The following is a 22,677-nucleotide window of genomic DNA, read 5'->3' as shown; positions in this document are numbered from 1 at the left end:
AGGCTCCAATATGCAGGATTGAAAGAGGCTACAGAGGGCCCAAGTTCAAGTTCAAGGTTTGTTGCTCTCTGATTGTACCTATATACAACTAAACAAAACAATGTTCCTCCAGACCACAGTGGATCCATAATACATATATCACGCTCAGCAAATAAACCAAATTACTACCACAAATAAATTAACAACATTTAATTCAAAAAATGCATGTGAGGTATGCAGCACAGGTCAACAGTAGACAGCTCACTGCCCTGGTGACGAGACCTCGGGGGTGACAAGGTATTCATTAGTCTCACAGCCTGAGGAAAGAAGCTGTTACCCAGTCAGGCAGTCCTAGTCCTGACGGTAGTGGGGTGGGTGGCAGGGATCCTCAACAATGGTCTGGCCCTTTGTATACAGCGCTCCAGATAAATGTCATAAATAGGGTGGCGGGAGATCCCGGTGATCCTCTCGATGGTTTTTACCATTGGGTCTTGCAGTTCCATACCACACAATGATGTGGCCAGACAGAACACTCGATGGTGCTTCTGCAGAAAGTTGTCAGAATGGGGGTGGAAGCCTTGCATGTCTCAATCTCCTCAGAAGGTGTAGATGTTGCTGTGCCTTCCTGACTAATGTGGAAGTGTTGTGAACCCAGGTTAGATCATTTGTTACGTGCACACCAGGGAACTTGGCGCTCTTCACTCTCTCCACGGCAGAGTCATGTGCAGTGGAGAGTGGTCAACCTCCGCCTTCCTGAAACCTGCAATCATATATTTTGTCTTGTCCACGTTGAGACTCAGGTTGTTGCTGACAAGTCTCTCCACCTCCTCTTGAATACCGGCTCATCATTGTTGCTGAAGAGGCCATCTGCTGCAGTATCACCAGCAAACTTGATGATGCAGCTTGAGCTGAATCTGGTAGTGTAATCGTGAGTCAGCAGCAGGTACAGCAGTGGGCTGAGCACACAACCGTGGGGGGGGGGGGGGCACCAGTGCTCAGCATGATGAAGCTTGAGATGTTGCTGCCAACTCAGACTGACTGGGGTCTTTCTATCTAGAAGTCCAAGATCCAGCTACAGTGAGGGTGTTGAGTCCCGATGAGGACAGTTTATCCACCAGCCTCTAAGAGATGATCATGTTAAAAACCGAGCTGAAGGCGATGACCAACATCCAGGCATCGTTTTCTAGGTGGGACAGAATATAGAAATATAGAAAACCTACAGCACAATACAGGCCCTTCGGCCCACAATGCTGTGCCAAACATGTACTTACTTTAGGAATTACCTAGGGTCACCCATAGCCCTCTATTTTTCTAAGCTCCATGTCCCTATCCAGAAGTCTCTTAAAAGACCCCATCATTTCCTCCTCCACCACAGTCGCCAGCAGCCCATTCCACGCACTCACCACTCTCTGCATAAAAAACTCACCCCTGCCATCCTAACTGTACCTACTATGGAGGAGCAGGCCATCATCACTGGACTGGTGTGAGCAGTAGACAAACTGGAAAGGGTCCAATGTAGTTGGAAGGTTGGATTTTCTGATTCATTACCAGCTGCTCAAGGCAACTTATGACTGTTGGGGTCAGTGCCACTGGGCTGGGTTGTAAGCTCAGCCAAGTCTACCATGGGTGCGAGGCTCCCCACTGTTGCGGGCATCTTCAAGAGACACTGAGTGCCTCAAGAAGCTGGCATGCATCACTGAGAACTTCACCAGCTGGGACATGCCCTCTTCTCATTACTACCATCAGGGAGGTGGTACAGGAGCCTAAAGACCCATGTGCAATGTTTCTTCACCTCCACCATCAAATTGTTGGGTAGTCCATGAACACTACCTCACTATTCCTCTTTCATGCTGTTTATTTTGTTGTTTATTGTCACCTATAGTAATTATTTTATGTCCTGCATAGTACTGTACTGCCATCACAAAACAACAAATTTCACAACATACAGTGCCTACGAAAAGTATTCACCCCACCCCCCCCAGAGGTTTTCATGTTTTATTGTTTTACAACATTGAATCACAGTGGATTATTTTGGCTTTTTTGACACTGATCAACAGAAAAACTCTTCATGTCAAAGTGAAAGCAGATCTCTACAAAGTGATCTAAATTAATTACAAACATAAAACACAAAATAATTGATTGCATAAGTATTCACCTCCCCATTCCTAATTATGACACACCAAATCATCACTGGTGCAGCCAATTCATTTTAGAAGTCACATAATTAGTTAAATTAAGATCTCTTTTTTTCTAGAAACCTGTGTGCAGTCAAGATGTTTCAATTAATTGTAAAAAAAATACACCTGTATCTGGAGGTCCACCTGCTGATGAGACAATATCCTGGCAAAAACTACACCTTGAAGACAAAAGAATATGCCAGACAACTCCATTAAAAGGTTATTGAAAAGCACGAGTCAGGAGATGGATACAAGCAAATTTCCAAGTCACTGAATGTCCATTGGAGTACAGTTAAGTCAATCATCAAAAAATGGAAAGAATATATCACAGCTGTAAATCTGCCTAGAGCAGGCTATCCTCAAAACTGAGTGACCGTGCAAGAAGGGGACTAGTGAGGGAAGCTATCAAGAGACCTATAACAATTCTGGAGGAATTACAAGCTTCAGTGGCTGAGATAGGAGAGACTGTGCATACAACTGTTGCCCGGGTGTATTCACCGTCACGGTTTTATGGGAGAGTAGCTAAGAGAAAGCCCCTGTTGAAAAAAAACTCACATTAAGTCTCGGCTAGAGTTTGCCAGAAGGCATTTGGGAGACTCTGAAGTCAGCTGGAAGAAGGTTCTATGGTTTGATGAAACCAAAATTGAGCTTTTTGGCTATCAGACAAAACACTATGTGACATAAGCCAAACACCGCACATCATCAAAGCACACCATCCCTACCGTGAAACGTAGTGGTGGCTGCATCATGCTGTGGGGATGCTTGATTTCAGCAGGTCCTGGAAGGCTTGTGAACGAAGGTAGAGGGTAAAATGAATGCAGCAAAATACAGGGAAATCCTGGAGGAAAACCTGACACAGTCTGCAAGAGAACTGCAACCTGGGAGAAGTTTGTTTTCCATTAAGACAATGACCCCCAAGCATAAAGCCAAAGCTACACAGGAATGGCTTAAAAACAACAAAGTTAATGACCTGGAGTGGCCATGTCAGAGTCCAGATCTCAATCCAATTGAGAATTTGTGGCTGGACTTGAAAAAGGCTGTTCACTCACAATCCCCATGCAATCTGACAGAGCTTGAGCAGTTTTGTAAAGAAGAATGGGGAAAAATTACAGTACCCGAATGTGCAAAGCTGACAGAGACCCATCCACACAGACTCAAGGCTGTAATTGCTGCCAAAGGTGCATTTACTAAATACTGACTTGAAGGGGAAAGTACTTAGCAATCAATTATTTTGTGTTTTATATTTGTAATTAATTTAGATCACTTCGTAGAGATCCGTTTTCACTTTGACACAAGAGCCTTCTTCTGTTGATCAGTGTCAAAAAAAGCCAAATTAAATCCACTGTGAAACACACCAGTGAAAGGATATAGAAATTGCCATAGATTTTCACATAGAAACTGCAGCACCTATAGACATTCCTTCAGTTATCTAACAATTTAAATGTGGTGCTGTTGCCTGACTCGAGAATTTGCTGCTTACATTTCTGCCCTACACTGATCAGCAGACTTTCAGTAGACATGGCTCAGATTAAAGTAGGATCAGAACCTGCCCAGTATAACATCAGCCCTTCATCCAACAAGAGCCTGGATGAGGAAGTGGAGGGATGGGTTAGTAAAGTTGCTGATGACACAAAGGTTGAGCATGTTGTGGATAGTGTGAAGGGCTGTCAGGGGTTACAGTGGGACACTGATAAGATGCAAAACTGGGCTGAGAAGTGGCAGATGGAGTTCAACCCAGATAAGTGTGAGGTGGTTCATTTTGGTAGGTCAAATTTGATGGCAGAAATAGCATTAATGGTAAGACTCTTGGCAGTGTGGAGGATCAGAGGGATCTTGGGGTCCGATTCCATAGGACACTCAAAGCTGCTACGCAGGTTGACTCTGTGGTTAAGAAAGCATACGGTGTATTGGCCTTCATCAATCGTTGGATTGAGTTTAGAAGCTGAGAGGTAATGTTGCAGCTATATAGGACACCGGTCAGACCCCACTTGGAGTACTGTGCTCAGTTCTGGTCACCTCACTACAGGAAGGATGTGGAAACTATAGAAAGGGTGCAGAGGAGATTTACAAGGATGTTGCCTAGATTGGGGAGCATGCCCTATGAAAATAGGCTGAGTGAACTTGGCCTTTTCTTGTTGGAGTGACTGAGGATGAGAGGTGACCTGATAGAGGTGTATAAGATGATGAGAGGCATTGATCGCGTGGCTAGTCAGAGGCTTTTTCCCAGGGTTGAAATGGCTAACACAAGAAGGCACAGTTTTAAGAAATACAGAGGAGATGTCAGAGGTAAGTTTTTTTTTATGCAGAGAGTGGTGAGTGTGTGGAATGGGCTGCCAGTGATGGTGGTGGAGGCAGATACAATAGGGTCTTTTGAGTGACTCCTCGGCAGGTATATGGAGCTTAGAAAAATAGAGGGCTATGGGTAACCCTAGGTAATTTCTAAGTAAGTACATGTTTGGCACACTATTGTGGGCCGAAGGGCCTGTATTGTGCTGTAGGTTTTCTGTGTTTCTATGAGCCTCTGCATCCAGTTACACAACATAGCCTAGCCCAGCTGCACCTTTACCGCATGCTTCACTCCTCTGTACAAGGACATTTCCTCACACGACTGCCTACACTCGCAGACCAGCTGCCTGCCTAGTACAGTGCCTCTCACTGTGCCCCATGCTCACACCCATCACTAATCATTCTCTACTCTCACTGCTCATTCTCTGGTTGGTGCTGGCCACACACTCTCCATGCTGCCCAAGACCACATACCACATCCTCACCCTTGCTTCCCACATCACTGATGCTCACTCAGACAGAGACACCATCAACGACTGAGAGAGGATAGAATACAGGTCAGATTACTGGGGCACTGCCACACACAGGTCCATTAACCGATCCCAGCAATCAATGGCCAGCTCTCTGGAATTCCCGGCCCGGACAAACTTGTACCTTTCCAAGTGCGGAGAAGGAGAACATAAGGACTGGGGAAGAGATGAGATTCGCCACGGCCCAACATCCTCCATCCGAACAAACAGAATCTCCCATCAAACGTTAAACAACTGTATGTTTTAATGAAGTGAGATCTGTGGTGTTCAGGATTGGTGATCCAGCAGTGATCGACTGGTGATCCACTGCTAATTCAATGGTGAAAGAACAAATTTCGGCACATATCTCATTGATTCAGAGTCTATTCACTCTCCACAGTGCAGAGGTCTGTGTAATCTCAACCTCACCAGAGTCCAACTCCATAGATCACTACCAACTACTTGCTGTGACCGAGTGGGGGGGATACGACCGAGCGTGAGGTGCGGCCGAGTGGGGAGGATACGACTGACCGTGAGGTATGACTGAGATTGGGGGTCTAACACTGGGGGGTGTGACTGAGATTGGGGAATAACACTGGGGGTGTGACTGAGATTGGGGTATAACACTGGGGGTGTGACTGAGGTTGGGGAATAACACTGGGGGTGTGACTGAGATTGGGGTCTAACACTGCGGGTGTGACTGAGATTGGGGAATAACACTGGGGGTGTGACTGAGATTGGGGGTCTAACACTGGGGGTGTGACTGAGATTGGGGAATAACACGGGGGGTGTGACTGAGATTGGGGGAATAACACGGGGGGTGTGACTGAGATTGGGGGAATAACACGGGGGGTGTGACTGAGATTGGGGGAATAACACTGGGGGTGTGACTGAGACTGGGGGAATAACACTGGGGGTGTGACTGAGATTGGGGAATAACACTGGGGTGTGACTGAGATTGGTGTCTTACACTGGGGGTGTGACTGAGATTGGGGAATAACACTGGGGGTGTGACTGAGATTGGAGTCTAACACTGGGGTGTGACTGAGATTGGGGTCTAACACTGGGGGTATGACTGAGATTGGGGTCTAACACTGGGGGTGTGACTGAGATTGGGGAATAACACTGGGGGTGTGACTGAGACTGGGGTCTAACACTGGGGGTGTGACTGAGATTGGGGTCTAACACTGGGTGTGTGACTGAGATTGGGGGTCTAACACTGGGGGTGTGACTGAGATTGGGGGTCTAACACTGGGGGTGTGACTGACATTGGGGAATAACACTGGGGGTGTGACTGAGATTGGGGAATAACACTGGGGGTGTGACTGAGACTGGGGTCTTACACTGGGGGTGTGACTGAGATTGGGGTCTAACACTGGGGGTGTGACTGAGATTGGGGAATAACACTGGGGATGAGACTGAGATTGGGGGTCTAACACTGGGGATGAGACTGAGATTAGGGAATAACACTGGGGGTGTGACTGAGACTGGGGTCTTACACTGGGGGTGTGACTGAGATTGGGGAATAACACTGGGGGTGTGACTGAGACTGGGGAATAACACTGGGGGTGTGACTGAGATTGGGAAATAACACGGGGGGTGTGACTGAGATTGGGGAATAACACGGGGGGTGTGACTGAGATTGGGGGTATAATGCTGGGTGTTGTAACCAGGATGTTGCTCAGTTAATAACGTGGTATAAGAGTGAAGAGGCTCTGGAATCCGTGAACTGTACGAGAGGGTTATATAATCAGGACTGTTGACAGTGGTTTGGTATACCTGTCTTAAAGCTCAGGCCTCCTGGTGTCGGTGGCAGACGTCTCCTTTTCCTCACTCCACGGGTCTTGGCCATTGCCTCTGGTTGGAGTTTTGCTGGTAGGGAAGCCAGATGCCGAACTGGAATTTTCTCCACACCTTCCCTGTGGGATTCATAATGGGAAGCCATGAGTGTCATAGTTCCCTCAAGCCAGGGCCCACCCTCACAGCCCCTCGATCAGGACCTGCCAGCTGCTGAAACTGAGCTCTCCACTGTCCTCTCGTTCTGGTTACATTGGTGCCAAAGCCCGGACTCCACAGCTCTTCATTTGTCAGCCTCACTCGAATGTGGTCACACTGGGGACTGCAATGTCCTACGAGCAGCAGACTGCTGCCACTGAAGTGGATGTGACTTGGCCCTTCATGTCCATCCAGGCAATAGGAGAGCCAGGGATAAAGGCTCTCTGCAGTTCTAGTTCCTGTACGACCAGTCTGCAGGGGACTACACTGAGTGGACAGCACACGGAACATTGCACCAGAACATCATGTGGCAGACAAATGCTTCCACCTGTTGTTGGAAGCTGAATTCAAACACAGGATGCAGGCCTCTCTGTAGTGGGATCGGCACCACTGTTCAATCCAGATTCACCACCCTCTGCCCCCGTCACACTGTCCCCTTCAGCTCTGTCCAACCCCCCTCTGCCCCCGTCACACTGTCCCCTTCAGCTCTGTCCAACCCCCCTCTTCCCCAGTCACACTGTCCCCTTCAGCTCTGTCCAACCCCCCTCTTCCCCAATCACACTGTCCCCTTCAGCTCTGTCCAACCCCCCTCTTCCCCAATCACACTGTTCCCTTCAGCTCTGTCCAACCCCCCTCTTCCCCAATCACACTGTCCCCTTCAGCTCTGTCCAACCCCCCTCTTCCCCAATCACACTGTCCCCTTCAGCTCTGTCCAACCCCCCTCTTCCCCAATCACACTGTCCCCTTCAGCTCTGTCCAATCCCCCTCTTCCCCAATCACACTGTCCCCTTCAGCTCTGTCCAACCCCCCTCTTCCCCAATCACACTGTCCCCTTCAGCTCTGTCCAACCCCCCTCTGCCCCAGTCACACTGTCCCCTTCAGCTCTGTCCAATCCCCCTCTTCCCCAATCACACTGTCCCCTTCAGCTCTGTCCAACCCCCCTCTTCCCCAATCACACTGTCCCCTTCAGCTCTGTCCAACCCCCCTCTTCCCCAATCACACTGTCCCCTTCAGCTCTGTCCAACCCCCCTCTTCCCCAATCACACTGTCCCCTTCAGCTCTGTCTGCCCCCTCTGCCCAGTCACACCGTCCCCTTCAGCTCTGTCCAACCCCCCTCTTCCCCAATCACACTGCCCCCCTCACCTCTGTCTGCCCCCTCTGCCCAGTCACACCGTCCCCTTCAGCTCTGTCCAAACCCCCTCTTCCCCAATCACACTGCCCCTCCTCACCTCTGTCTGCCTCCTCTGCCCAGTCACACTGTCCCCTTCAGCTCTGTCCAACCCCCCTCTTCCCCAATCACACTGTCCCCTTCAGCTCTGTCCAACCCCCCTCTTCCCCAATCACACTGCCCCTCCTCACCTCTGTCTGCCTCCTCTGTCCCAGTCACTGCTTCTCCTCACCTCTGCCCCCGTCACACTTTCCCTTTCAGCTCTGTCCAACCCCCCCCTTCCCCAATCACACTGCTCCTCCTCACCTCTTCCCCAGTCACACTGCCCCCCTCACCTCTGTCTGCCCCCTCTGTCCCAGTCACACTGCCCCCTCACCTCTGTCTCAATCACACTGCCCCTCCTCACCTCTGCCCCCGTCACACTGTCCCCTTCAGCTCTGTTCAAACCCCCTCTTCCCCAATCACACTGCCCCCCTCACCTCTGTCTGCCCCCTCTGTCCCAGTCACTGCCCCTCCTCACCTCTGTCCCAGTCAAACTGCCTCCCTCACCTCTGTCTCAATCACACTGCCCCCCCTCACCTCTGTCCCAGTCAAACTGCCCCCCTCACCTCTGTCTCAATCACACTGCCCCCCCTCACCTCTGTCTCAATCACACTGCCCCCCCTCACCTCTGTCCCAGTCAAACTGCCCCCCTCACCTCTGTCTCAATCACACTGCCCCCCTCACCTCTGTCCCAGTCAAACTGCCCCCCTCACCTCTGTCTCAATCACACTGCCCCCCTCACCTCTGTCTCAATCACACTGCCCCCCTCACTTCTGTCTCAATCACACCGCCCCCCTCACCTCTGTCCCAGTCACACTGCCCCCCTCACCTCTGTCCCAGTCAAACTGCCCCCCTCACCTCTGCCCCCGTCACACTGTCCCTTTCAGCTTTGTCCAACCCCCCTCTGCCCCAATCACACTGCCCCCCTCACCTCTGCCCCCCCCTTCTGCCCAGTCCACACTGTCCCTCAATGAAAATCACAGTATACTGCCAACGTCTGAACCTATTGTCAGCTATGCAGTTACAGGTATTGAAATCTGCAGCAACTACAGCTGGTAGTTATGATGAAAGGAAATCACACTCAGCTCTGAGAACTCACAGAGTCCCTGAGACAATGCGGAGACTTTGCGTTCCGAGAGCAAGTGATCTTGCCTCTGCCTCAGCAGATCCGCGGCACCAGCCATCAGAGCGGCCTCCACTGTCCCTGGGCTCAGTCACCGTGTAACGACGGGTCCTCCAGGAACCCTTCCTGTACGATCCACAGCTCCTCCGCAAGTAGCCCCTGAGAAGCGACAGGACCTTCTGCAGCACCATCAGTTCACCTGGGCAGAGGGTCTGGTGTGGTCAGCTGAAGAGCAGTGTTGGAGGTAATCGATACAGTGAGTGAGGAGGAACAGGAACACGGGTGTAAAGGTGGAAGTGAGAACGAGATGGGGAAGAAAGGACAAGGCGACGGAAAAGGGGTGAAGGATGAGCTGAGGGGGAAAGAGGCAGAACAGAACGGATGGACTGGGGAGAGGGGTAGAGAGTGGGGGTGAGACGGGAGCGAGGTTGGGGGTGGGGGGGGGGAAGAAGAGTGCAGTTATATTTTTCCAGAAGCTTGCTGCCAGCCACTTCCCTCAGAGCTGTAGCCAGTACATCCACCTTTACACACAGGAAGTTTGCAGAAGGTTCTTGGAGCAGAACTGCCGTAGGCTGCTCGCAGATCGAAATTCAAATGCTGCAATCCGAGACATTGCTCCTCCCAGACACACTGGCGCAGTGCCACACACAGGCTCCTCCCAGACACACTGGCACAGTGCCGCACACAGGCTCCAGTCAGACACAGTGCCACACATGGGTTCTTCCTGGCCACACTGGCACAGTGCTGCACACAGGCCCCAGCCAGCCACACTGGCACAGTGCCGCACAAAGGCCCCAGCCAGCCACACTGGCACAGTGCCATACACAGGTCCCAGCCAGCCACACTGGCACAGTGGTGCACACGGGCTCCAGCCAGACACAGTGCCACACATGGGTTCTTCCTGGCCACACTGGCACAGTGCCGTACACAGGCTCCAGCCAGCCACACTGGCACAGTGCCACACATGGGTTCTTCTTGGTCACACTGGCACAGTGCCGCATACAGGCTCCAGCCAGACACACTGGCACAGTGCCACACATGGGTTCCTCCTGCCCCCAATGGCATGGTGCTGTCGCCAGGCTCCTCCCACCCACACTGGCACAGTGCCATGCACGAGGTCTTCCCAATGTACAACACTGTGTGGGCCACCCCACAGACTAACCAACCACTCAGTCGTCAGAAGGAAAACCTGCGGTTGGAAACTGGAATAGGAGAAAGACCCTTGAATACTGAGGGAGTATCTCTAATGAATCTTTTTTCCATTATAGTGTTTCCTCTCTGTCTCAGATGTTGGTCATCTGTGTCTACTATCATTTTGGTTTTATTTGATAATTCTCATGCTAAATGCTGGACAGTGGATTAGCGAGAGATGAGTATGGTTTATAGCTAGTAGCATAGGAGGGACTCGTCCAGGGACTAGTTACGTCAATGTTGGAAGATGGCTGGATGCCCTCTTTTTCACAGTCCCCGTGGCGTAATCCCTCCTGTCACACCTCATTCTCTCTGTTCACCATCCTCGTCTCTCCCCTTTTCACTCGGCTTCTGCTCACAGCATCTCTGTCTCTTTGTTCCTTTCATCTCTTTTGTTCACTTTTCCACATCCACTCTTCATTCTTCTCCATGTTCCTATCTCCTCTGTGACGTGCACAGGCCAGAGAGACAGGGTCTGCAGCCCATGATCTGCGGTAGGCATGGTGCAAGGAGGTTCAACTGGAGTTTTCAGTGGGCCGGCCTGGCACGATGGGCCGAATGGAGCTCTGTCAGTAAGTGTTCTGCCTCCTGCAGCATATCACCACGCAGCTAACTGACACCAGAGCCCGAGTCACTGAGACTCAGCAAAGGCACTGATATCGCAGCAGATAACGGCAGCTCCATTGTGGAACCTGATTGCCGGACCCACAATCCCAGCTCCTCTGGCAACCATAACAAAAGGAACTTTATCAACATCACACAACTGACATTTCATATTAAAAAAACATTGCTTCTGCACTGATCAGTAGCAATGGAGACCAGATCAGGTCACTCTCCTGTTCACCAACACCACATGCAGTGCATGACCGGGCTCTCTGTCCCACCTGGATTGGCCCAGTTTCTCCACACACGTTCCCTCCTGCTCAATCTGCTCCCTCCTTCCATCCTGTCACAGTACCCTGCTGTCCCACCCAGCCTCTGTCATGTCCCACCATTCCAGCTCTAAAGTTCGGAGTAAATTTATTATCAAAGTACATACATGTCACCATTTACAACCCTGAGATTCAATAAATCCGATAACCATAATAGACTCAATGAAAGACCACACCAACAGGCATGCAAAATAAACTGTGCAAATACAAAAAGAAAGAAAAATAGTAATAGTTAATAAATTAACAAGCAATGAATACTGAGAACATGAGATGAAGAGTCCTTGAAAGTGAGTCCATAGGTTATGGGAACAGTTGAGTGATGGGGTGAGTGAAGTTGAGTAAAGTTATTCCCTTTAGTTCAAGAGCCTGGTGGTAGGGGTAATAACTGTTCCTGATGGCGTGAGTCCTGATGGAATGAGCTCTTCAGGCTAGTGTTGGGTGCCAGATAGCTTTGGTCTCCAAGGCTTTTAGAGCACCTGAATTGGCTTATCGTGTTTAAGGAGAGTTCTTTAATCATTTAGAGATCCTCCTGTTTTTCTCGAGCAGCTTGCTCTTTGTAATGAGGTCTCCTGATGCTCTTTGTTTTAGCTTGTTGATAGGCTCAGGGAATTGAGTAACTTGTATTATTTCAGCGGCTGCCTGATTAATTCTAATCATAGGGTCCTACTTTTGAGAATGTTACATCTCGCAGTGCTGTTCGGCCATCCCTGATGTTCTTTTGGAATTATTATGAATAATCCCTCACCACCAACTCGACATTGGAGTCTGTCTTTCACCACACTTAGATCTGACATAGCCAGCACACATCGTGACATCTGAGGCTCTGTGCCTGCTTCCCGATGGCAACAGCAAGAGGTGAGCATGGCCTGGGTGGTGGGAGTCCCTGACGACGGATGCTGCTTTCCAGCGACAGCACTCGTGTAGATGTGCTCAGTGATGGAGAGGGCTTTACCCGCAATGGACTGGGCTGTACCCACTACTTTCTGTAGAGTTTTCTGTTCAAGGGTATTGGTGTTTCCATACCAGGCTGTGAAGCAGCTGGTCAATATACTCTCCACCACACATCTACAGAAGTTTGTCAAAGTTTTAGATGTCATGCCGAATCTTCACAAACTCCTAAGCAGAGGTGCTGACGTGCTTTCCTCGTAATTGTAGTTACGTGCTGGGCCCAGGACAGGTCCTCTGAAATGATAACTCTGAGGAATTTAAAGTTACTGACCCTCTCCACCTCTGACCTTCTGATGAGGTCTGGCTCATGGACCTCTGGTTTCCTGCTCTTGAAGTCAATAATCAGCTCCTTCGTCTGGCTGACACTGAGAGAGTTATGGCACCACTCAGCCAGATTTTCAATCTCTCTCCGGACTCATTGCCTTTGATTCGGCCTACAACCCACATTTCACAATTTGTAACCCAGAGTGATATTCCCATACTGCTACCCAAATATTCACACCATTCCCTCAATCCCAAAATTATCCCACCAAGTTTCATGATCTTCTCTCCTACACCCCTGTCTGTACCAAGAGATAGTTTAGAACCTTCTTTGCCATGGAAACTGTGATCAACCAATCAACTAGCTGCTGCACCTTCCCTGCCCTCCACATCAACCCTCATCCCTTTCCCTCCATATCATCCCTTGGCCCCTTCCCTACATATCATCCCTCAGCCCCTATCCCTCCATATCATCCTCCCTCTATATCTTCACACACCCCATGACTGTGAGCCACCTGCAGCAATCCTGACTTGCATTTTCCACTGAACTGTTGACCTAACAACTTCACTTTCTGGTCCCCATTGCTGAAGGCTCTCACCCCACTGCCCCAAAGCTGCTTTCTCCATCATCTCCCACATCACTAAAGTCCACTGCCCCATCTGTAGCCTAGCTTTCCTTCTATAACAATTCTCAACTTACCAAACTCTTTATCTGAATAACACCCCCGTGTTACTGCTAATTAAAAATGCTTCTCCTCTCCCCTCTTCTCTGCACTTCTGTCATTGCAGTAACATCTGGAACACTGAGCCGCCAGTCCTGTTCCTCCTTCAGCCATGTTTCTGTAAAGAGAAACAACATTTCAGTCCCTCGAAACATCCATCCCCTGAGTCACCTGCCCATCAGGAGTCCTGCTGAAGGGTCTCGGCCCAAAAGTCCTCTCCACAGGTACTGCCTGACCCACTGAGTTCCTCCAGCATGTTAAATGTGCTGCTCCAGATGTCCAGCTTCTGCAGAATTTGTTGTGTCTATGTCATCGAGGCTTTTGGGACAGAGTGCAAAAGCAGAGGAGTTTGAAGTCTGAACTGGAGGCCTTGGACTGGCCAGGAGAATTGCTGGGATAACTCAGGCAGGGTTAACTAGTCTGGCAGAGGATGGGGCCCTGAACAGTAATGAGTCAATGTGGAAACTACAGAAGTTAAGGTGAGCAAGTTTAGTAGACGGGAGCACGGCAGGGAGTGAGGGAAGAACGGTGGGTAAACTGCATTTATTTCAATTCAAAAAGCCTAAATGTAAAGCAGGTGGGCTCAGGGCATGGGTGGTTCAGGGGGCTGGAATATTGTAGCGATTACAGAAACATGGCTGAAGACGGGGCAGAACTGGCAGCTCAATGCCATAGAGTCACAGTGCACTACAGTACAGGAGGCCATTCAGCCCATCTAGTCTGCACTGACCTGTTATTCTGCCTAGTCCATTGAGTCACACTTGGACATAACTCTCCATACCCCACCCACCCATGTGTCATGTAAATACTGAAACTGAACCCACACCCACCACTTGCACTGGCAGCTCAGTCCCCACTCTCACCACCCTTTGGGTGAAGATGTGCACGGGTTCATTTTAATATCAGAGAATGTAAGCAGTAGCAACCTGAAATTCCTACACTTCACAGACATCCACCAAACAAAAAACCCCAAAGAATGAGTGACAGAAACATCAAAGTCCCCCCTCCCCCTCAGATTCCCCTTAAATATTTCACTTTTCACCCTTAACCTATGACCTTTACTTCCAGTCTTATCCAACCTCAGTGGAAAAGGCCTACCCCTCATAATTCTATACACAATGTTCTAGGTTACAGATCCTACTGGAGAGAAAGAGGTGGAGTGAAAAGATGCCTTTTTAAATTACAGACAACATCATCCATTCCTCTAGAATCATCCAGTGAGAGGTTACATGAGTGGAACAAAGAAATAAAAGGGGGGGGTATCACTTTGATGGGATTGTATTATGGCCCTAACCCCAACAATCAGAGGCAAGCAGAGCAACTGTGTTGGCAGATTACAGATAGCTGTAATAGTGGCAGATTTTAGCTTTCCAAACTTCTACTAGGAATTCCATAATGCTACAGACGAGGACGGGGGAGGAACTGGTTAAGTTTGTAAATTGCCAGAAAATAGATGAAGGAAACCTGGACCTCCTCTTTGGAAACAAAGCAAGACACGTGAGTGAAGTGTTAGCGGGGTTCGCTTTGGGACTATTGACTATGATTCCACGAGCTAAAAGTAAATGTGGAAAATGATAGGACAAGTCCACAAGATCAAGTTCTATATTGAGATGAGATTAAAAAGGTACTTACCAAAGAAGATCGGGGGAGGACTTTTTTGCAGGAAATGGACTCTGCCAGAGTGTGAGAAGATGTTAGAGACACGAACACTGCCGGAGCGCGACGGGACCTCGGAGAGACGGACACGGCCGACTATGTGACAGGTTGACAAGGAATTACTCCGAAGTGCCTACGGAGACTTACTGTACATTCCCTAACCAAAAGCCATGGATGAACCAGGAGGTACATCATCTGCTGAAGGCTAGATCTGTGGCATTCAATTCTGGCGACCCAGGTCCGTACCAGAAAACCAGGTAGGAATTGCAGAGGGCTATTTTAAGCGCAAAGAGTCAATTTCGAACGAGATTGAGGGTGACATCAGGTGTACGACAACTCTTGCGGGGTTTGCAAGACTTTGTGCTGTATGTTTTCTATATTTCTATGTTTCAAAGTGAAACCCAATAGCATGAATGGCAGAGATGCTTCACTACCAGATGAACTTAACGCCTTCTATGCCCACTTTGAAAGGGAGAATATAACTACAGCTGTGAAGATCCCTGCTGCACCCAGCGACCCTGTAATGTCTGTCTCGGAGGCTGATGTTAGACTGTCTTTAAAGAGGGTGAACACTTGCAAGGCTGGAGGTCCCGATGGAGTACCTGGTAAGGCTCTGAAAACCTGTGTCAACCAACTAGCAAAAGTATTCAAGGACATTTTCAACCTCACTGCTACAGGTGGATGCTCCACTTGCTTCAGAAAGGCAACAATTATACCAGTGCCTAAGAAGAATAATGTGAGCTGTCTTAATGACTATCACCCAGTAGCACTCACATCGACAGTGATGAAATGCTTTGAGAGGTTGGTCCTGACTAGACTGAATTCCTGCCTCAGCAAGGACCTGGACCCATTGCAATTTGCCTGTTGCCACAATAGGTCAAAAGCAAACGCAATCTCAATGGCTCTTTACACAGCCTTAGGCCATCTGGACAATACAAACACCTATGCCAGGATGCTGTTCATCGACTAGCTCAGCAGTTAACACCATAATTCCCACAATCTTGATTGAGAAGTTACAGAACCTGGGCCTTTCAAAAATCATTAGAGTCTGGCATGGTGCCAGAGGACTGGAAAATTGCAAATGTCACTCTATTCTTTAAGAAAGGAGGAAGGCAGCGGTTAGTCTGACCTCAGTGGTTGGGAAGATGTCAGAGTCAATTGTTAAGGACGAGGTGATGGACTATTTGGTGACACAGGACAAGATAGGACAAAGTCAGCATAGTTTCCTTCGGGGAAAATTCTGCCTGACAAACCTGTTGGAATTCTTTGAGGAATTTACAAGTAGGATAGATAAAGGGGGTGCAGTGGATGTTGTATATTTGGATTTTCAGCAAGCCTTTGACAAGGTGCCACACATGAGGCTGCTTACCAAGTTAAGAGTCCATGGTTTTACAGGAAAGCTACTAAGATGGTTAGAGCATTGGCTGATTGGTAGGAGGCAGCGAGTGGGAATAAAAGGATCCTTTTCTGGTTGACTGCCAGTGACTAGTGGTGTTCCACAGGGGTCGGTGTTGGGACCACTTCTTTTCATGCCGTATATAAATGATTTAGATGATGGAATAGATGGCTTTGTTGCCAAGTTTTCAGATGATATGAAGATTGGTGGAGAGGCTGGTAGTGTTGAAGAAACAGGTATGATACAGAAAGACAGATTAGGAGAATGGGCAAGAAAGTGGCAAATGAAATATAATGTTGGAAAACGCATGGTCATGCACTTTGGTAGTAGAGATAAATGCAGGGACTATTTTCTAAACAGGGAGAAAATCCAAAAATTTGAGGCCCCACCTTAGGTATTGTGAACAATTTTAGGCCCCTCATCTTTGAAAACATGTGCTGGCATTTGAGCAGGTCCAGAGGAGATTCACAAAGATGATCCCAGGAATGAAAGGGTTATCATACGAGGAATGGTTGATGGCCTTGGGTCTGTACTCGCTGCAATTCAGAAGGATGAAGGGGGATCTCATTGAAACATTTCAAATGTCGAAAGGCCTAGGCAGAGTAGATATGGAAAGGATGTTTCCCATGGTGGGAGAGTCTAGGACAAGAGGGCACAGCCTCAGCATAGAGGGGCACCCTTTCAAAACATGCGCAGAAATTTCTTTAGCCACAGGGTGGTGAATTTGTGGAATTTATTACCACATGCAGCTGTGGAGGCCAGGTCATTGGGTGTATTTAAGGCAGAGATTGATAGGTTCTTGATTGGACATGGCATCAAAGGTTACAGGGAGAAGGCTGGGAACTGGGGTTGAGGAGGAGGAAAAAAAGGATCAGCCATGATTGAATGGCAGAGCAGACTCCATGGGCCAGATGGCCTAATTCTTCTCTTATGTCTTGTTGTCTTATGGCCTCTGTACCTCCCTCTGCAATTGGATCCTCAACTTCCTAACCGGAAGACCACAGTCTGTGCGGATTGGTGATAATATCCCCACCTTGCTGACGATCAACACTGGCGCACCTCAGGGGTGTATGCTTAGCCCACTGCTCTATTCTCTATATACCCATGACTGTGTGGCTAGGCATAGCTCAAAAACCATCTATAAATTTGCTGATGATACAACCATTGTTGGTACAATCTCAGGTGGTGACAAGAGGGCGTACAGGAGTGAGATATGCCAACTAGTGAATTGGTGCCACAGCAACAACCTGGCACTCAACATCAGTAAGATGTGTGACGAGAATACACATAGATTAAGATGTAGCTGTCCTGTGCTGGCACCAGTGGAATCAGCAGTTGGTCTGCCACCTGTCTTCAGGAGAGAGAGAGAGATAAGGAAAACAATGGAGCAGCATTTGGAGATGTTAATGAAGGAAGGAGAGCTGTCAAGATCGGCTCCCCCTTTGAACCCTGAACTGTTTGAAGTGATGGACAGGCGATACCCCAGCAGGGGGATAAAAAGGGACAGGTTTGCTAAGGCAGGACACACACACGACACCCGAGGTAACGAGACCCTGGAAGCAGTGCGTCTCTCACAAGGCGGTGGGAAGTTTTGAAAGGCACGATCGGCGGGAACCTGGTGTGTGTCCACTCTTGCCTGGGTGCCAGGTTCAGCGCAGGGAAACGATTCGTATCTGGAAACGGAGGGGTCACGGTCAGTGACCTCAGATGACATCACAAAGGACTCGCCCGAAAGCTGACTGCGAAGGTCTGTGTGGAAGTCGTTTTGAATATTCATTCGTTTTGCTCTCTCTCTCCTTCCCCCCACTGTCCATCGCCACGGCAGCGATTACTGCGAACTGAACTGAACTAAATTGAACTGAACTTTGCGTCACTTTGAAACTGGTCATTTACCCCTAGACAACAATAGAGCTTGATTGATCCTGTTATCTTAATTCTGTGTACATGTATGTTTATCATTGCTGAACTGTTGCATTCATTATCCTTTTGATTAGAGTACTGTGTTGCTTGTTTCTTTAATAAAACCTTCTTAGTTCTAGTAATCCAGACTCCAACTGAGTGATCCATTTCTGCTGGTTTGGCAACCCAGTTACGGGGTACGTAACAGATGAAAGAGCTGATTGTGGACTTCAGGAAGGATAAGACGAAAGAACACATACCAATCCTCATAGAGGGATCAGAAGTGGAAAGAGTGAGTAGTTTCAAATTCCGGGATATCAAGATCTCTGAGGACCTAACCTGGTCCCAGCATATCGATGCAGCTATAAAGAAAGCAAGACAACGGCCATACTTTTTTAAAAGTTTGAAGAGATTTGGTATTTCAACAAAAACACTCAAAAACTTCTATAGCTGTACCATGGAGAGCATTCTAACAGGCTGCATTACTATCTGGTATGGAGGGGCTGCTGCACAGGACTGAAAGAAGCTACAGAAGGTTGTAAATCTAGTCAGCTCTATCTTGGACACTAGCCTACAAAGTACCCAGGACATCTTCAAGGAGCGGTATTTCAGAAAGGCAGCGTCCATTATTAGAGACCTCCAGCACCCAAGGCATGCCCTTTTCTCACTGTTACCATCAGGCAGGACGTACAGAAGCCTGAAGGCACACACTCAGCGATTCAAGATAAGCTTCTTCTCCTCTGCTATCTGATTCCTAAATGGACTTTGAAACCTTGAACACTACCTCACTTTTTAAATATATATTATTTCTGTTTTTGCACGATTTTTAATCTATTTAATATACATATATTGTGATTTATTTATCTTCTGTATTATGTACTGCTTTGAACTGCTGCTGCTAAGTTAACAAATCTCACAACACAAGCCAGTGATAATAAACCTGATTCTGAGAAATATTAAGGCTCTGGTGAATAAAAGAGACAATAAGCAGGTGAGATGAAGTAAAGCCCTCAAAGCATATATGAGATTTGAGGGAATGCTGGGAAGGAAATTAGGAGGGCAAGAGATAATTTTGGCAGATTAGGCAAAGGAGAATCCCAAGACATTCTACAAGTATATTAGGGGCAAAAGAGTAACTAGGATGAGAGTAGGGCCCCTTAAAATCACAGAGATTAAGTATGTGTGGAGCCACAGGTGACAAGCGTGGTCCTTCACAAATACTTATCAACTGTGTTTGCGGTGGCAAAAGATGTGGATGTACCAACAGCGCCACCTGATGGCAGAACTACATTACTACACACAACCTGAAAACCCATGCACAGACTCCGCTCCGTTTAAGTATTTTCACTGGCAGCATTTCACAGCTGGTAAAATTCTTTCCTCAAATTCACACTTCAAAACCCAAGGCACAGAAATTCGAGCCTATCATATCACACCACCGACTTAGCCTGGGCTCAACGTTATCCTGGGTTACCATTACTGGCATTGCACAGTGCCAGGTTTATGGGACCACCCAGCGTGGCCCTTGGACAGAGGCACAGTGTGTGGTGGTGGTGGTGGGGGTGGGAGGCTTTTCCTTCTGCAGATAGGAAGCTCACTCTAAGGGGGTGCCCAGAGGTGGGAAGCCAGGTCCCAGCAGCACAGCTTGAGCAAAGTGCTGTTTATGGAGAGGTGAAGACCCAGCCAAAAAACTGCAACACTGCCTGCCCTCATCCCCTCCCTTCCCCACCCTGTCTCCAATCAACTACTGTCCTACCTTCCCCCTTGCCCACGTCAACCACTCCACTCCCTCTCTCCCTTCCCCTCATCCACCAACACCTCCTCCTACCATCACCACTCCACCCTCTCCGGTGGGCCCTCCCAAGGTTAGGGTGATGTGTCTCATTCTTCACATGGCTATAAGCGAGGAAATCATAAATACAAGAGATTCTGCAGATGCTGGAAATCCAAAGCAACAAAATGCCTTTCGCAAGGCATTTGACAAGCTCCCACATTGGAGGTTGGTCAAAAAGGTTCAGTCGCTCAGCATCCAAGATGAGGTAGTACCTCCCAGGAATTTAAAGTTACTGACCCTCTCCACCTCTGATCCTCTGATGGACCTCTGGATTCCCTCTCCTTAAGTCTGCAATCAGCTCCTTGGTCTTGTTGACATTGAGGGAGAGGTTGTTGTTATTACACCACGCAGCAGAGTTTTCAATCTCCCTGATTCATCACCACCTTTGATACAGCCCACACAGTGGTGTCATCAGCAAACTTGTATATGGTGTTGGAGCTGTACTTAGCCACACGGTCATAGGTGTAAAGCGAGTAGAGCAGGGGTCTAAGCTCACATCCCTGTGGTGCTCCTGCGCTGACCGAGATTGTGGAGATGTTTTTGCTAATCCAAACGGACTGCGGTCTGCAAATAAGGAAATCCATGATCCAATTGCACAAGGAGTTATCGACACTCAGGTCTTGGAGTTTACTGATCAGTGTCAAGGGGATGATGGTGTTAAATGCCAAACTGTAATCAATAAAGAGCAACCAGATGTATGCATCTTTGCTGTCCAGATGTTCCAGGGGTGTGGTGTGTGAAGAGCCAGTGAGATAGCATCTGCTCTGGACCTGTTGCTCTGGTAGACAAATTGGAGTGGATCCAAGTTGCCACTCAGACAGGGGTTGATATATTTCAACACCAGCCTCTTAAAACACTTCATCACTGTGGATGTAAGTGCCGCTGGGCGACAGTCATTTAGGCAGGTCACCATGTTCTTCTTGGGCACTGATATGATTGAAGCCTGTTTGAAGCAGGTTGGTACCACACACTGCCAGAGCAAGAGGTTGAAGAAATCTGTGAACACACCAGCCAGTTGGTCATTACAGGTCTTCAGTACTCGGCCAGATACTCCATCCAGACCGAATGCTTTCCTTGGATTCACTCTCCTGAAAGCAGCCCGCACATCATCTTCAGATACTGAGACCGAAGGATCATTGGGAGACATGGGGGTGTGCGAGATGGTTCCTCCTTGTTCTGGAGCTCAAGGTGAGCAGAGGAGGCATTGAGCTCATCTGCAGGTGAAGTTCTGCCATCCCCCATGTCACTTGATTTTGCTTTGTAGGAGGTTATGGCTTCCAATCCCTGCCACAGTTGTCGAGCATCCCTCGTTGATTCCTGTCTAGTCCGGAATCTCCACTTCACCCGTGAGATGGCTTTCTGGAGATCATCCCCGCACCTCCTGTAGCATTCTTGTTCTCCAGACTTGATTGCCTCTGATCTGGCTCATAGCAGGTTCCAGATTTCATTGTTCATCCAGGGCTCCTGATTGGAGTAAACCCTGAACGATTTTGTAGGGACACATCATCTACAGCTGTTTTAATAAAGTCTGTTACAACCCTGGTGTAGTCATTCAGATCCTCAGTTAAGTCCTTGAACACTGCCGGTCCACTGACTCGAGGCAATCCTGTAACCGTTCCTCAGCCTCCCGTGACCACCTCTTAGTTGTGTTGATCCTGGAGCCTTGATCTTTAGGGTCTGTCTGTATGCAGGTAACAGGTGTACAGCCAAATGATCCGACTTGCCAAAATGTGGTCTCAGAAAGGACTAATAGGCACTACTTATTGTAGGGTAGCAGTGGTCTAGTGTGTTGTAGTGTGTTGGGACGTCTGGTGCTACAGGTTATATGCTGGTGATAATTGGGCAGGGCTTTCTTCAAACAGGTCTGGTTGGAGTCAACAACTATAATTTGAAATGCATCGGGATGGGCTGTTTCTTGTCTGCAGCTGACATCATGTAATGTTGCAAGTGCTTTCTTATAGTCGGTCGCTGGTGGAAGATAAACTGCTGTCAGGATCACGGGTGACAACTCCCGTGGCAAATAGAATGGTCATTTTATCGTTAGGTGTTCCAAGTCATGGAAACAAGAGGTTGACCTTACCCCCATGTCGATACACCAAAGAGGAATGACTAAAATGCACATGCACCACCTTTTTCCTCAGCAGAGTTCACAATTCAATCCATTCTGAAAATCATAAAGTCTTCTGGTCTGACCACTGCGCCTGGCATAGCTGCTGATAGCCAAGTCTCAATACAGCAAACTATTGAGATCTGCCTCATTTGCCTCAGGTACAGCAGCCTTGCCCTCAGATCGTTTTTGAGCAATGAATTTGGACTATTATGGGCAGTTTTGGTCACTTACACAGGAAATAAGTAAATAAGTTTGAAAGAGTACAGAGAAAATTTACGAGGATGTTGCTGGGTCTGGTGAACCTGAGTTACAAGGAAAGATTAAATAGGCTAGGGCTTTATTCTTTGGAATGTAGAAGATTGAGGGATTTGATGGAGGTATACAAAATTCTGAGGGGTATAGATAGAGTAAATGCAAGCGGGCTTTTTCCACTGTGGTTGGGTAGGGCTA

The sequence above is a fragment of the Mobula birostris genome, chromosome 24, assembly GCF_030028105.1.
Source record: "Mobula birostris isolate sMobBir1 chromosome 24, sMobBir1.hap1, whole genome shotgun sequence".
Lineage (NCBI taxonomy): Eukaryota > Metazoa > Chordata > Chondrichthyes > Myliobatiformes > Myliobatidae > Mobula > Mobula birostris.
The sequence above is the reverse complement of the archived record's forward strand: the minus strand, read 5'-3'. Positions refer to the sequence as shown.